The sequence below is a fragment of the Lissotriton helveticus genome, chromosome 5_1 (genome assembly GCF_964261635.1).
Source record: "Lissotriton helveticus chromosome 5_1, aLisHel1.1, whole genome shotgun sequence".
NCBI lineage: Eukaryota > Metazoa > Chordata > Amphibia > Caudata > Salamandridae > Lissotriton > Lissotriton helveticus.
Window position 1 is genome coordinate 1,137,321,999 of NC_136065.1, and position 13,753 is coordinate 1,137,335,751.

General features: G+C 43.0%; 1 protein-coding gene across 4 annotated transcripts in view; it reads left to right on the top strand.

Annotated features, from left to right (window-relative positions):
* Nucleotides 1-13,753, top strand: part of RBM20 (RNA binding motif protein 20) — a 504,792-nt gene that overhangs the window by 313,624 nt on the left and 177,415 nt on the right. The window lies entirely within an intron of this gene.

Sequence of the window (13,753 nt, forward strand, 5' to 3'; positions counted from 1 at the left end):
CTTTCCCCACTTCTGAAGTGTGCGTCACTCGCTCTCTTCTAGGTAATTGTCGTTCTCATTGAGGTAATACGTCATTGTCTTGCGTGTTCCTATTAATGCGTGTGTGGTAATATTTACTGCTTTACTTATTGGGCTCCTCTGTATCATTACAGCGTTGTTGTCTTCGCTTTTCTTTTTTTCCAAGTATTTAGCGTTTCGGAATTATACAGATAAGGGCAGTCAGTCCATTGCATTCCCACGCATAGAGGCGCCACTTAGTGTCGCCCTGGCCACATTTTTAGCTGTCTGAATAAATAATGGAGGCGACGTTTATTTTGCTGCCCGGGTGTATTTCCTGTCCCAGTGCGACCTTGGGAGCAGATACAGAGGCCGGCAGGGATTTGCACGCGATTAACACTGATGACGTTACATCCCAAATGATCACCATTTTGGCAGCAACCTGGAAATGGTGTTGCAATAGACACTGTTTTGTGTTCTGAAAGGAAGCACAGCAGTGCAAGCAGATGGAGGGGAATATGCCTATTCCGGGGTTGTTTCTAATCGACGGCAATCATTTGTTTTTTATAAATATAGCAGGACCACTGGAATTATTCAATAAGCGGAAGTGGCGTTTTGTGCATGATTAAGAAATCCACGGATAATTCATCATCTGCTGCATGCGTTGCAGGTGTCAACAATAACAAAAGTGTCAAGCTCAAAATGATGCAAACGTCACTAAAAGCAAGGCAGCACGGGTAGTGCAGTGTTCTGCCTGACGCCGTGCAGAAGTTGACTGGCCGCCTTTCAGTTGATTGCTGTAGTGAGGTGTTAAACTGGTGGGAACAATGTAAAACTGCTGAACAAACAGCAATGGACTCAGAGGGATCGTGTCTGCTTAATGAAACAAATCCTTACATGTTTAAATGTAATTCAAGCAGGTTGTAAATAACTATTTTTTCTTTTTTCATAATTGTTTTTTATTATGCTATTCATGCATATTTCTGTTCCACTCTTGAAATTGTTCTCTGAGCACCAGTTACTTCGAGAGGCTACCGAGAGTATGGTAAAAATCACATGCGTTTTACTACTGACTTTAAGACTGACGCCTTCAATATCTTAGAATTCCACCTAGAAAGAGTTACATTGTTCAAATGTAATGGACAGTACTGAACTTCATTGTTTTTCTTTAATGAAAAGACATTTTTCTAAATGTACGATTATGGAGTAAAACCCAAAACTGAAGACCAGTTCTAAAACATAACTGGAATATGAAGAATAAAAAAAGGGCACCTTATATCATGAAAAGTGTAAACACGCAGCCTTGTTTTTCTGCTAAATTCAGTAACAATGCTCAACATAAAAGCTGCCAACGTTGCTCGGATTCAGAAAGTTGCTAAAGACATGGCTATTCTCAAACTAAGCTACACCATCTCCATCTGAATCCCTGGTACAGTCCTCCGCACAGCGCATATATGCCCTTATGCATTCGTGCGCTATATAAATCCCATAATCAAATCAAATAATAAAACAAGGCTACAGGTGCACAATTCCTGTGACATGCTGAGGCATATTCACAATGAGCGAACGTCGCCTGCAGCATCATTTTTTTAATGCTTCTGCAGCTTTTTTTTGTCTCCATGTTTGTAAAGTGATGCTAGAGCATGGCTTACTGGTTGGTAAGTATTTCTCAAGCACATGACAGACCACATGGCTGTCAATTGGGGAGAGAAGTTGGCCTAACGGCTCGGGCGGTCGTCCTCGAATCTGGGGAACTGGGTTCGAGTCTCGGCAACGATGCAGAACATCCTGTGATTCTGGGCAAATCACTTAATCTCCCCTCGCCTAACAAAAAAACAAAAAGAATGTGTCCTCATGTAACGTAACTGGTGCTATGTAAAACGCCCTGATACCCAATTCGGGTCAAGGTTGCGCTATATAAAACTCAGTAAAATACAAAAAATAAATGATGTAAGAATACATTTACATATTAGTCAGGTTGATTGAGACAACGAAAATGTAGTTGATGTAGGCATACATACTTGTGCCATACTACATGGCATATGCAAAACACAATCCTACAAGTCACACATGTCCAGACTACCTACACCACTATGGGCCACATGTACAAGGGAACTGTGCTGATGGAGCATCACTTTTCATGATGTTCTGGTGAAGCCGCTCCCCAAATCATATCAATGTTTCAATGCAAAATCTGTGTCTATGACATTGCATTACCTCATAGGTATGCAGCAAGGCAAGCTACAGCAAAGAGCTGCATTCATTCACCCTATGTTCTGGATGTGTACCATGGGCCTTGCGTTGGCCTTTCCCATACAACATCAAAAACATAGGGGGGAGGTAGAGCCGATCGCTGGATTCGTGCTCCAATGGTACATGAATAAACAAAAGAAATCCAACTAGTGCTGGGGAGGTTGAGTGATCAAATGGATAATGAAGCACTCATTGTTTGTTAAAATACCCCTCACACACCAACAGGCCCCTTGGTGTCATGCTTCATCATCGGGGTCTTCGCACCCCTCTATCGGGATGCGGCGTGCTGCGACCTACGGCTACGCGGGAGCACTACAGGTGTTGGCTATGTGTGGTGTCCAGTGTGTGGGTAATGTTTATAAGTGAGTAGGGTGTGCGGTGAAAGTTAAAAAGTACCTGGCACTAGAGTGAAAAAGAAATGTTTATTCTGTGCTCTGGCTGGTACTGTTAAAAGAAAGTGCAGGGTGAGGTCTGACCTGTTATGTTGATGAACAGGACCTCTGGTGTGCTTTTTGTGTCGACATGTTTCGGAGACAAACTCCTTCTTCAGGACAGGGGCACAAACTCCCTTCCCTACTCACGTCTTTTTTACATAAAAAGTGTATTTACATAAAAAGTGAAAAATTTAAATTGGCTAAGTGTGCCTACAGCGGTCTGCTAGAGGCACAATGACCTGTAGAAAGACAAAAGACAAAAAATATGTCACCTAATGGTTACCCATGTAGCGGGTAGTTCAAGCAGGTGCAGTCACCTGGAACCTGACCATTTTGCTTATATTAAGCTTTGAAAAATAAAATAAACGACTCACAACACAAACAACATAAAACACATAGGATACTAGGTGTTTTTTTTACTGTAAGTTCTTTCATACTTCTGAAGCTTAATTTGCTGGCTTCATGAGCAAGTGGGACGTCGGGGTGTTGCATCAATGGCTATCTGTAGTGAAGAATGAGGCATTTAACAATTCATTCTATTGCACTTACTTATTCAGATGGTTATAGGTTCTCATGGTCTAGCGCTGTTTTTCGCCATTGATACTCACAGACTCTGGACGCTCTGGTCACCGTCTTACCCCGCACGCTGCTCCGCTGATGTGGAGACAGGTAGCGGTGATCGTATATTTATAGCCCATTTCGTTAATTAGGCGGAAGCAAAGATCATCCCATGTATGGGTATTCCGTCCTGTGGCCATACAGGGCGTCTGTATGTTGCAAGCGAGGTAGCATGCGATCAGTGTCTGCGAGTGCCGCTAGTCGGTAGTGAGCATGCGCAGCCTCTTCACACTGATCTAAACAACATGCTTGCTCAGGAACTGTCTATGCTTCGCGCATGCGTAGTTCATGTGCGCACGTCAGGTTAGGTGGCCACAGTGCGCGTGTGAGGTCTGTAGAGTCCCGATCTTATCTCGGTCTAGACGGAAAGACTAGTGTGACTAACTATTGGCATCATACTGCTTGATAGAATCCAGGTTGCGTAACGGCAATGTCCTAATCGGCAGGCTACCCTTGATCATCCCAGTGTGCGTGATATGATTGGGATTATGGTGGCATGGTTGTATTCCAAGGGCTGGGCGGTCGTCCAGTTTAGTGTGTATCTATACAACGGACCATATGCATGTTTTCGGAGTCTCAGATACTTGGAAAAAGTGGACCTATTAAGTTTAATCTACCAAACCAATTTTTTTAATGGTGCACAATCATTATTCAGTGGTCTCATTATACAGACAATTGGCTCCATGGGACGTCATCGTTAAGCCCATGTAGATGGGTGCCCAGACGGAACACCCAACGTTGTTCCTTTTGAAAGAGGCCCACATCAGATGGTAGCTGTTCAATGATGGTCCATTTTAGATCGTTTACGCAATGCTGGGAGGTCAGGAAATGTGCAGCCATTTTAGTAGTACTTTTTTTACAACGTACATTGCTCTTATGTTCATTTATTCGCGTTTTTATGGCTCGTGTGGTCATGCCCACATACTCCAGATTGCATGGGCATTTTATGAGATAGATTACATTCCTTGAATTACAATTAGTGAACCTCCTTTGTTCCCATGTTGAGCCATTGCTGAAGTTGAGTCTGGTACTTTTCGTGGTGAGATGACAGCTGCTGCAATTCCCGCATGGGTAATGTCCTTGGATACTCATTGTTGGTTGTGTTGGTATCATCGTCGTTTTTGGTCGTGTATTAACCAAAATGTCTTTGAGATTACGTCCCCTGCGGTGTGCAAACATCGGTTTTTCTAGGTTTAGTTCGCCGCATGTAAGTATTTTCCAATGCCTGTTAACTAATTTGGACACCTCATTTGACACCGTGTTGTACGTTGTGATGCAGATGGGTCGTTTGTTCTCAGTAGGATCCTTGATTCGGTCCTCCAATAACGCCTCTCTGTTATTGTTTTTCGCCCTCTTGAACGCTTTATTTATAATCCTGTTCGGATATTCACGTGATTTCAGTTTCTCTTTCAAATCTGCCGCCTGTTTTTTAAATTGGCACAAATCTGTACAATTACGCCTTAGGCGTAAAAACTGCCCATATGGCAAGTTTTCACGCAGGTGTCGGGGGTGAAAACTGTCGTACCTCAATAAACAGTTTCTAGAAGTTGGCTTGAAATGAGTCGTGGTTTTCAACCTCCCTGCCTCCGCATAAATGTTGAGGTCCAGAAACACCAGGGACTGGTTTGAAATAGTGATTGTGAATTTCAAAAAAGCGTTCTGGTTATTAAGCCATTCCAAAAAAGTCATTGCGGACAGATGATCACCTTCCCAAACCACCAGGTGATGCACATAGAGACCAGCCAGGCTAGGAGCAAATGTGCAGCATGGGAAGCACATTTGCTCCTAGCCTGGCTGGTCTCTATGTGCATCACCTGGAGACGAGCAAAATCCTGCATGAACAGAATCCATACAGGTCCAAAATAAAATGCTGGAAGAGGTGATCATCTGTCCGCAATGACTGTTTATTGAGGTACGACAGTTTTCACCCCCGACACCTGCGTGAAAACTTGCCATATGGGCAGTTTTTACGCCTAAGGCGTAATTGTACAGATTTGTGCCAATTTAAAAAACAGGCGGAAGATTTGAAAGAGAAACTGAAATCACGTGAATATCCGAACAGGATTATAAATAAAGCGTTCAAGAGGGCGAAAAACAATAACAGAGAGGCGTTATTGGAGGACCGAATCAAGGATCCTACTGAGAACAAACGACCCATCTGCATCACAACGTACAACACGGTGTCAAATGAGGTGTCCAAATTAGTTAACAGGCATTGGAAAATACTTACATGCGGCGAACTAAACCTAGAAAAACCGATGTTTGCACACCGCAGGGGACGTAATCTCAAAGACATTTTGGTTAATACACGACCAAAAACGACGATGATACCAACACAACCAACAATGAGTATCCAAGGACATTACCCATGCGGGAATTGCAGCAGCTGTCATCTCACCACGAAAAGTACCAGACTCAACTTCAGCAATGGCTCAACATGGGAACAAAGGAGGTTCACTAATTGTAATTCAAGGAATGTAATCTATCTCATAAAATGCCCATGCAATCTGGAGTATGTGGGCATGACCACACGAGCCATAAAAACGCGAATAAATGAACATAAGAGCAATGTACGTTGTAAAAAAAGTACTACTAAAATGGCTGCACATTTCCTGACCTCCCAGCATTGCGTAAACGATCTAAAATGGACCATCATTGAACAGCTACCATCTGATGTGGGCCTCTTTCAAAAGGAACAACGTTGGGTGTTCCGTCTGGGCACCCATCTACATGGGCTTAACGATGACGTCCCATGGAGCCAATTGTCTGTATAATGAGACCACTGAATAATGATTGTGCACCATTAAAAAAATTGGTTTGGTAGATTAAACTTAATAGGTCCACTTTTTCCAAGTATCTGAGACTCCGAAAACATGCATATGGTCCGTTGTATAGATACACACTAAACTGGACGACCGCCCAGCCCTTGGAATACAACCATGCCACCATAATCCCAATCATATCACGCACACTGGGATGATCAAGGGTAGCCTGCCGATTAGGACATTGCCGTTACGCAACCTGGATTCTATCAAGCAGTATGATGCCAATAGTTAGTCACACTAGTCTTTCCGTCTAGACCGAGATAAGATCGGGACTCTACAGACCTCACACGCGCACTGTGGCCACCTAACCTGACGTGCGCACATGAACTACGCATGCGCGAAGCATAGACAGTTCCTGAGCAAGCATGTTGTTTAGATCAGTGTGAAGAGGCTGCGCATGCTCACTACCGACTAGCGGCACTCGCAGACACTGATCGCATGCTACCTCGCTTGCAACATACAGACGCCCTGTATGGCCACAGGACGGAATACCCATACATGGGATGATCTTTGCTTCCGCCTAATTAACGAAATGGGCTATAAATATACGATCACCGCTACCTGTCTCCACATCAGCGGAGCAGCGTGCGGGGTAAGACGGTGACCAGAGCGTCCAGAGTCTGTGAGTATCAATGGCGAAAAACAGCGCTAGACCATGAGAACCTATAACCATCTGAATAAGTAAGTGCAATAGAATGAATTGTTAAATGCCTCATTCTTCACTACAGATAGCCATTGATGCAACACCCCGACGTCCCACTTGCTCATGAAGCCAGCAAATTAAGCTTCAGAAGTATGAAAGAACTTACAGTAAAAAAACACCTAGTATCCTATGTGTTTTATGTTGTTTGTGTTGTGAGTCGTTTATTTTATTTTTCAAAGCTTAATATAAGCAAAATGGTCAGGTTCCAGGTGACTGCACCTGCTTGAACTACCCGCTACATGGGTAATCATTAGGTGACATATTTTTTGTCTTTTGTCTTTCTACAGGTCATTGTGCCTCTAGCAGACCGCTGTAGGCACACTTAGCCAATTTAAATTTTTCACTTTTTATGTAAATACACTTTTTATGTAAAAAAGACGTGAGTAGGGAAGGGAGTTTGTGCCCCTGTCCTGAAGAAGGAGCTTGTCTCCGAAACATGTCGACACAAAAAGCACACCAGAGGTCCTGTTCATCAACATAACAGGTCAGACCTCACCCTGCACTTTCTTTTAACAGTACCAGCCAGAGCACAGAATAAAAATTTCTTTTTCACTCTAGTGCCAGGTACTTTTTAACTTTCACCGCACACCCTACTCACTTATAAACATTACCCACACACTGGACACCACACATAGCCAACACCTGTAGTGCTCCCGCGTAGCCGTAGGTCGCAGCATGCCGCATCCCGATAGAGGGGTGCGAAGACCCCGATGATGAAGCATGACACCAAGGGGCCTGTTGGTGTGTGAGGGGTATTTTAACAAACAATGAGTGCTTCATTATCCATTTGATCACTCAACCTCCCCAGCACTAGTTGGATTTCTTTTGTTTATTCTTTCCCATACAACACCAATGAAGATCTCACCCATTTCCACAGATCCCATGTTCAGGGACCCTGGGACAATGTGCAACTAGTGTGCCTCCCAAGGGGAGGTGACATGAGGATACATGATTACATGTCTCTTTGTCAGGTCCAATCTCTTTGTGTCCTGAATTCCGCAGGACACATAGAAGGAGGGAATTGCATACATTGTGTGTTTTTGGTGCTAGAATGTGTCCCTTAAATCATGACGTCATGTGAGGACACTAAGCTGACACATGTGCACCATGGTGCTAAGGAATAGGGTGATGGCACTAGTCACTACCATGTGATTGTGTGTATGCTTTCAAACCGTGGATGTGCTGTATGTTAGGAAAAAGGCACATTCCCCCCCTTCACTGTGGATGCAGGCCAGTGCAGCCATATTGAATCCTTTGCTGCCCAGTGGCAACAGCTGCTAAATTAGGCCCTGTGTGTGCATTCAATAGTGTCAAAGACCCTCGCAAATGCAACACCTTGTAAAATGGCATCTCCAAAAAACCCTGTTGAAGCAAAGCAATCCCTATCTCTAGTCTGTGTGTCCACATGTAAATCCATTGGTCATGGGGCATGAAATATATCCCAGACATGTGAAACCGAGAAATATGATCATATATGAACCTCACAAGATCATGTCTACTATGCTCGTAGATACAGCACATCCCTGCCCTTTCCTTTTGACATATGGTAGCACAGCTAGAAGGGTTGTGGCCTGCCCTACCCCAACATATTATGAAAATTGCCCATGAGTATTCCATTGATGTCATGTTGAACCATAGATGAGCCAGCATCCTACCCTTTGGCCTGCAGACAGTGCAGCAGAGCGCTGGGACATAGCTGCCTGCACTGCATGACATTACTTCGGTAAAATGTGGCAAAACAGCCGAGCGCCAGTTCTTGTAAAGATACCCCACACTATTGTGTTCTTGGAGTTAGAAGGGACAGTATTAATAAACCAGTTTTATTCAGGCATCTATGCAAGATAAAAGTATTTGTTGGTCAATACCATTTTTACCAGCATCGGATGAATATGTATACTGTTCTTTCTTCAGAACTGTTGGTATTATGCACAGCATTTGGAATCCGTTTTATAGCAATATGTGTTCAAATGACTAAACAGCTAGATAACACTGTTACAGAACATGATGCATAATGCACATCATTTGTTTTTTCTTGCTGCATAATTTACTCAGCAATGCCACATAATTTGTTCTCCAATTCCAGATGCCCATTATATAGTGTTTGCTACTTTGTAGTGTAATCAAGAACCATTGGTACTACCATTGACACCAGTAGTAATAATTTTGTCGACCATTAGGAAGGATTTATGGCTGTGTAGCATACAAGTTGCAAAGAGACTTCTAGAGCACATGCTCTAAGGCACAACTATCTCACGTATTTTATATCTGGAAAACTGGTGAAGACAGTTCATAAATGTTCTTGGCTTGAAACGTCATAAGCAGATGGCGCTCCTATGACATCCTGTGATGAAACGTTATTGCAATAATACTTCCTGTAGCACTGCTTCCTGCTAGTTCTTGCAGAACTATGCCTTGTAGTGCTAATGCTATGCTTCATACTGCCATTGTTTTAGTGCTGAAACATGTCTGCAATGCCTGTGCAAAATGGTCTCCGATATTGTAACTTGATCTTTAAACACGCTAGCTGCTAACTAAATTAGTTAATTTATTTTGAAGTTTGATGAAACACTGCCTGTTTCATTTCAATTACATCAAAGTGCTTAGGAAATAACATACAAAATTATTTTTTTTTTTTAAATGCACAGTGCCTGTATTGTAAAATACTGCCATTAAGATTTAAATGTGGTGCGTAATTATAGCATGTTAAGTGCAAAGTCCATGCAATAACTACTGAGATCTAAATCGCAGGTATCATTATTATAATTATTAACGGTTATAACATTTTTTGTGAATAACCGTAGAATGACTTCAAAAATGTAAATTTCAGAAAGTGTAATGTAATCTACCACTTCGGCTTTTCTCATACTTTACCCCGAAACTACAGAGTACGAGCTTCCCCTTTGTAAGACTCTGCTTTAGACCGATGCACGTTAAGCTGGCACGGCTCTAGGAAGGAAGTCATGAAAGAAAACCCTCCCCAAGCGTTAGGGGAATAAAAGTGTAGCCTAAACATACCCTTCTGGAGGGCACCTGTTCAGTGGAATGGGCTGCACACAAGGGTCCCTTCATGGGCATGATGTGGTGTCAGGTGCCCGTGTCTTATCAAACAGCACAAATGTTAAATGGACAAATGGTGGCGTTGGGGAGACATACACAATAACAAATTAATGTTTTCAGTTTGATCGTCTAGTTCATTTGTGAACTGCTAAAACTGGCATGTAGACGGTACAATAACCAATTCGAATTTAAAGAAGAGGGAAACACTAATGTTAGTTTTAATCCTTTAAGAAGAAGTTATCAATTACTGTAGGTGTTAATTACAGAGCTTAGAAAATGAAATGCTGGGTTCTAAATGCTCTGTAAACAAACAGTATGTGTATTAACATTCAGTATAATAATGTGTAGTATTGATTGAGGACTGATCAACATCTAAAACAACACAGTGTGCGACGATAGCAAAGAAGAAGCCTTTATTAATGCAAAATTATTTCACAGTAATATGAAACACTTCGAAATATTAATTAGTGTTTCAATGTAGAGTTACTAGCAATATTTTTATTGTTAATGTTAGACAGATTTTGAATGCAGTTCACATTTAAGTTGCAATGTCATGTAATTTTCCCCGTTTTACTTTGGGGTTTGTTGAACCAGCCTGACTGAGATAGTGCGCCACATGCCACGTCGAAGAAACCCTACACTTGATTGGCGATCATTTTTCAGTCTCTTTTTGTGGTCCAAGGCATGCTGTGGGTTAAGTAAAGAGCACCTACTGCTGTGACGCTTCAAATACAGTACATCCAGTGAAAATGAGCCAACACCCTTACTTGTCATGGCCATGTCTGCTGTACGACCTAGCGCGCTTAACAATATGAGCCGAAATGTTAGGTTGTTATATTTTTTTGTTGTTCAAAAGGTTTTTATTGTATGTCCCAAAACAAAGCAAAGGAAAAAAAAACAATTGCGATAAGGGATTATAACAAGATACATAATGTTCCATACAACATATGCATAGTTCGATGACCATCTGTAGATTCTTACATGAGAAAGAAACAAAATGTAAAAACAATATACATAGCACTGCAATAATAATACAACATATAAAAGAAACGGAAGGAAGTTATAGAGTGGTTCACTGACGGCCTGCCCCCTTCCTCATGCTCTTGGCGGATGTCGTCTCCTGGTCTTGGACATTAGGTTAATATATATTACGTTGTGTTTTTGTTTGAGGTTTTAGTCTTCTCTTTTTCTTACTTGCAACCAGAAATGAGAACCACTCATAGAACGAAGCCGCAGAAACAACTCAATAGTATTTGTGAAATAATTTAATCTGCATACGCATGTATTATTGTAATGCCCATAAACAGAAATTGTAAAAGCAAAAAAAAATACAAGACAACATTAGTAAAGAGGTTACATTTCCAGTCATATTGATAGTAGAATGTATTTGACCTAAGATATTAAAGTATGGTACTAAACTGCCATAAATAGTGTTTTTCAAATTCTGGAAGTTATTCCCTTAAAGGCTGTATGGTTGTTAGACAACTCACAACATACCCTCTTTTGTTCTTCTGTTCTTGTAAGGGGGAAATCAGTGTTCATATTTTGTTTTGTTGGTTGCTTCTGTTATTCCCTATCCCAACTGCTTCTCCTACTGCAAAGTCAGAGCCTTTTGAAAAACCGACTAGGCATTAATATTTGAAAAACTGGCGTGTGTTTTGTGTGTTTGCCGCCCTCCACCCCCCTTAGCTACACCACTGAGGGTTGCAGAGTCGTTTGAAGGGGTTCCGAGAAACCAGTGACAGAAAATTAGGGCCCCGTCGGCAGATGCTGAAGTTTGACAGTATTGCTACACATATCAGAGGGAGTCATGGAGAATGTTTTTGTAAACGATTCACTCTCAGTTAGGTAACAACTAAAAAAGATTTTTGATCTACTAGCGTACACCTGAAGCGGTGTCAGAAGATAGATTTTCAAGGTCCTACCACTGGCATGGAATATCACTTCCATTGGATCACCCCAAATCCATTTCTCCTTCAGAAACTCTTCGGCTCTCATCTACCGCTGCACAGGATCACTCATGTTACAAAGCTGCCTCACTCTGTGGTGGTGTGCGTGCCTTACAAAGTAATATCTGCAGAGTTAAGCATTAAGTTGAACACACTGCTCACACATTTTCTTATGATGTTGGGTGTCACAGTTGAGTAGAATACAGAATCCTGTAAAGGTTAACAGGAAGCAGGAAGTGGCGGGATTGTGGAGGTCCTTCCAAATTCAAAATAATCCCTTTATGATGTCCAACACTGTCATATTTTCCCAGACAATAGGAAAATGCTCCACAAAACTCCGAATTAGGGATGGCTTGCTCCATTTGTATGGTGGCTTCAGATGGGAATTATGTGTTTGGGATGTGCATTACTTGATCTGTCACCTATTTAAACACAACATATGTTCCCGTCAGGTCTGCCTATCCCATCTGTGCCATTTTAGAAGTAAACTCAGCAGTGAGATGAAGAACACCCTCTCAAGTCTCCGGTTTTCACAAATTGGTGTTTTTATTTTTTTTTGTTGCCATGAAATGTGTACATTTACTTGTTGAGGAGCGTTACTTGAGCTGGCAGCCAATCAAAAACGCAGCATGGCATTTAAATAAAACAAGCATTTACAATGCAACGGTCTCGCCTTTGCAAAAGTTAGAGCTATTGGCATTGTAAATGACAACATTTTTATTTATGTGTTGGTTTTGAAAACAGATAAATAAATTGCATTGTCATTTACAATGCCAATAGCTTAATCTCTCGCAAATGCCACACACAAACACACAGACCCACACACACAGAGCCCCCCACACACACAGATCCCCCTTCACACACACAGAGCCCCCCACACACAGAGCCCCCCACACACACAGAGCCCCCCACACACAGAGCAACACACACACAGAGCCCCCCACCACACACACAGAGCTCCACTCACACACACAGAGCCCCACACACACAGAGCCCCCCACACACACACAAAGAGCCCCACACACACAGAGCCCCACACACACAGAGCCCCACACACACACACACACAGAGCCCCCCCCCACACAAACACAGAGCCCCCCGACACACACACAGAGCCCCCCACACACACACACAGAGCCCCACACACACAGAGCCCCACACACACACAGAGCCCCACTCACACAGAGCCTCTACACACACGGAGCCCCACGCACACAGAGCCCCACGCACACAGAGCCCCACGCACACAGAGCCCCACACACACAGAGCCACACACACACACACACACAGAGCCACACACACACATATCGGTTGAAGCATGCGGAGGAGTAACAGATACTGAAGGGCAAATAAAAAACCTGCGTTAACCTAGCTGGTATTTAACAGAGATGCTTTAAATCTAGAGTTGTCAACTGACGGACCATAGACCTTTCATTAGATGGGTTACTACACTAGAAGCAGTGGGAAAAGGGAAGGCATGGCTTGGCAGTTCGGGCTGGACTGTTCCCATGAGGCACAGGGTCAGACTGATTTGACCAGGGAAGGCATGGCTTGGCAGTTCGGGCTGGACTGTTCTCATGAGGCACAGGGTCAGACTGATTTGAGAAGCTTGATTCCAGTCCAGGGAAGGCATGACTTGGCAGTTCGGGCTGGACTGTTCCCATGAGGCACAGGGTCAGACTGATTTGCATATGGCCATGTCTGAACTGGGGTGGCAGAGTGGGCTAAAGAACGGTGATGGATTAAACCCAGATCTGTTGACTGGGTGTGAGTGTTTGATTGGTTCAGGTGCTCCATCCATCACCACCCCCTTTTGTACAGCTGTGGGGAAAGGGGGGGCAGGCTGCTGTAGAGCCGTTCTTTAGGCGCAAATTAAAGTCCCCATGTGGCAAAATTAGAGCGGTCTGGAAAGTTCCA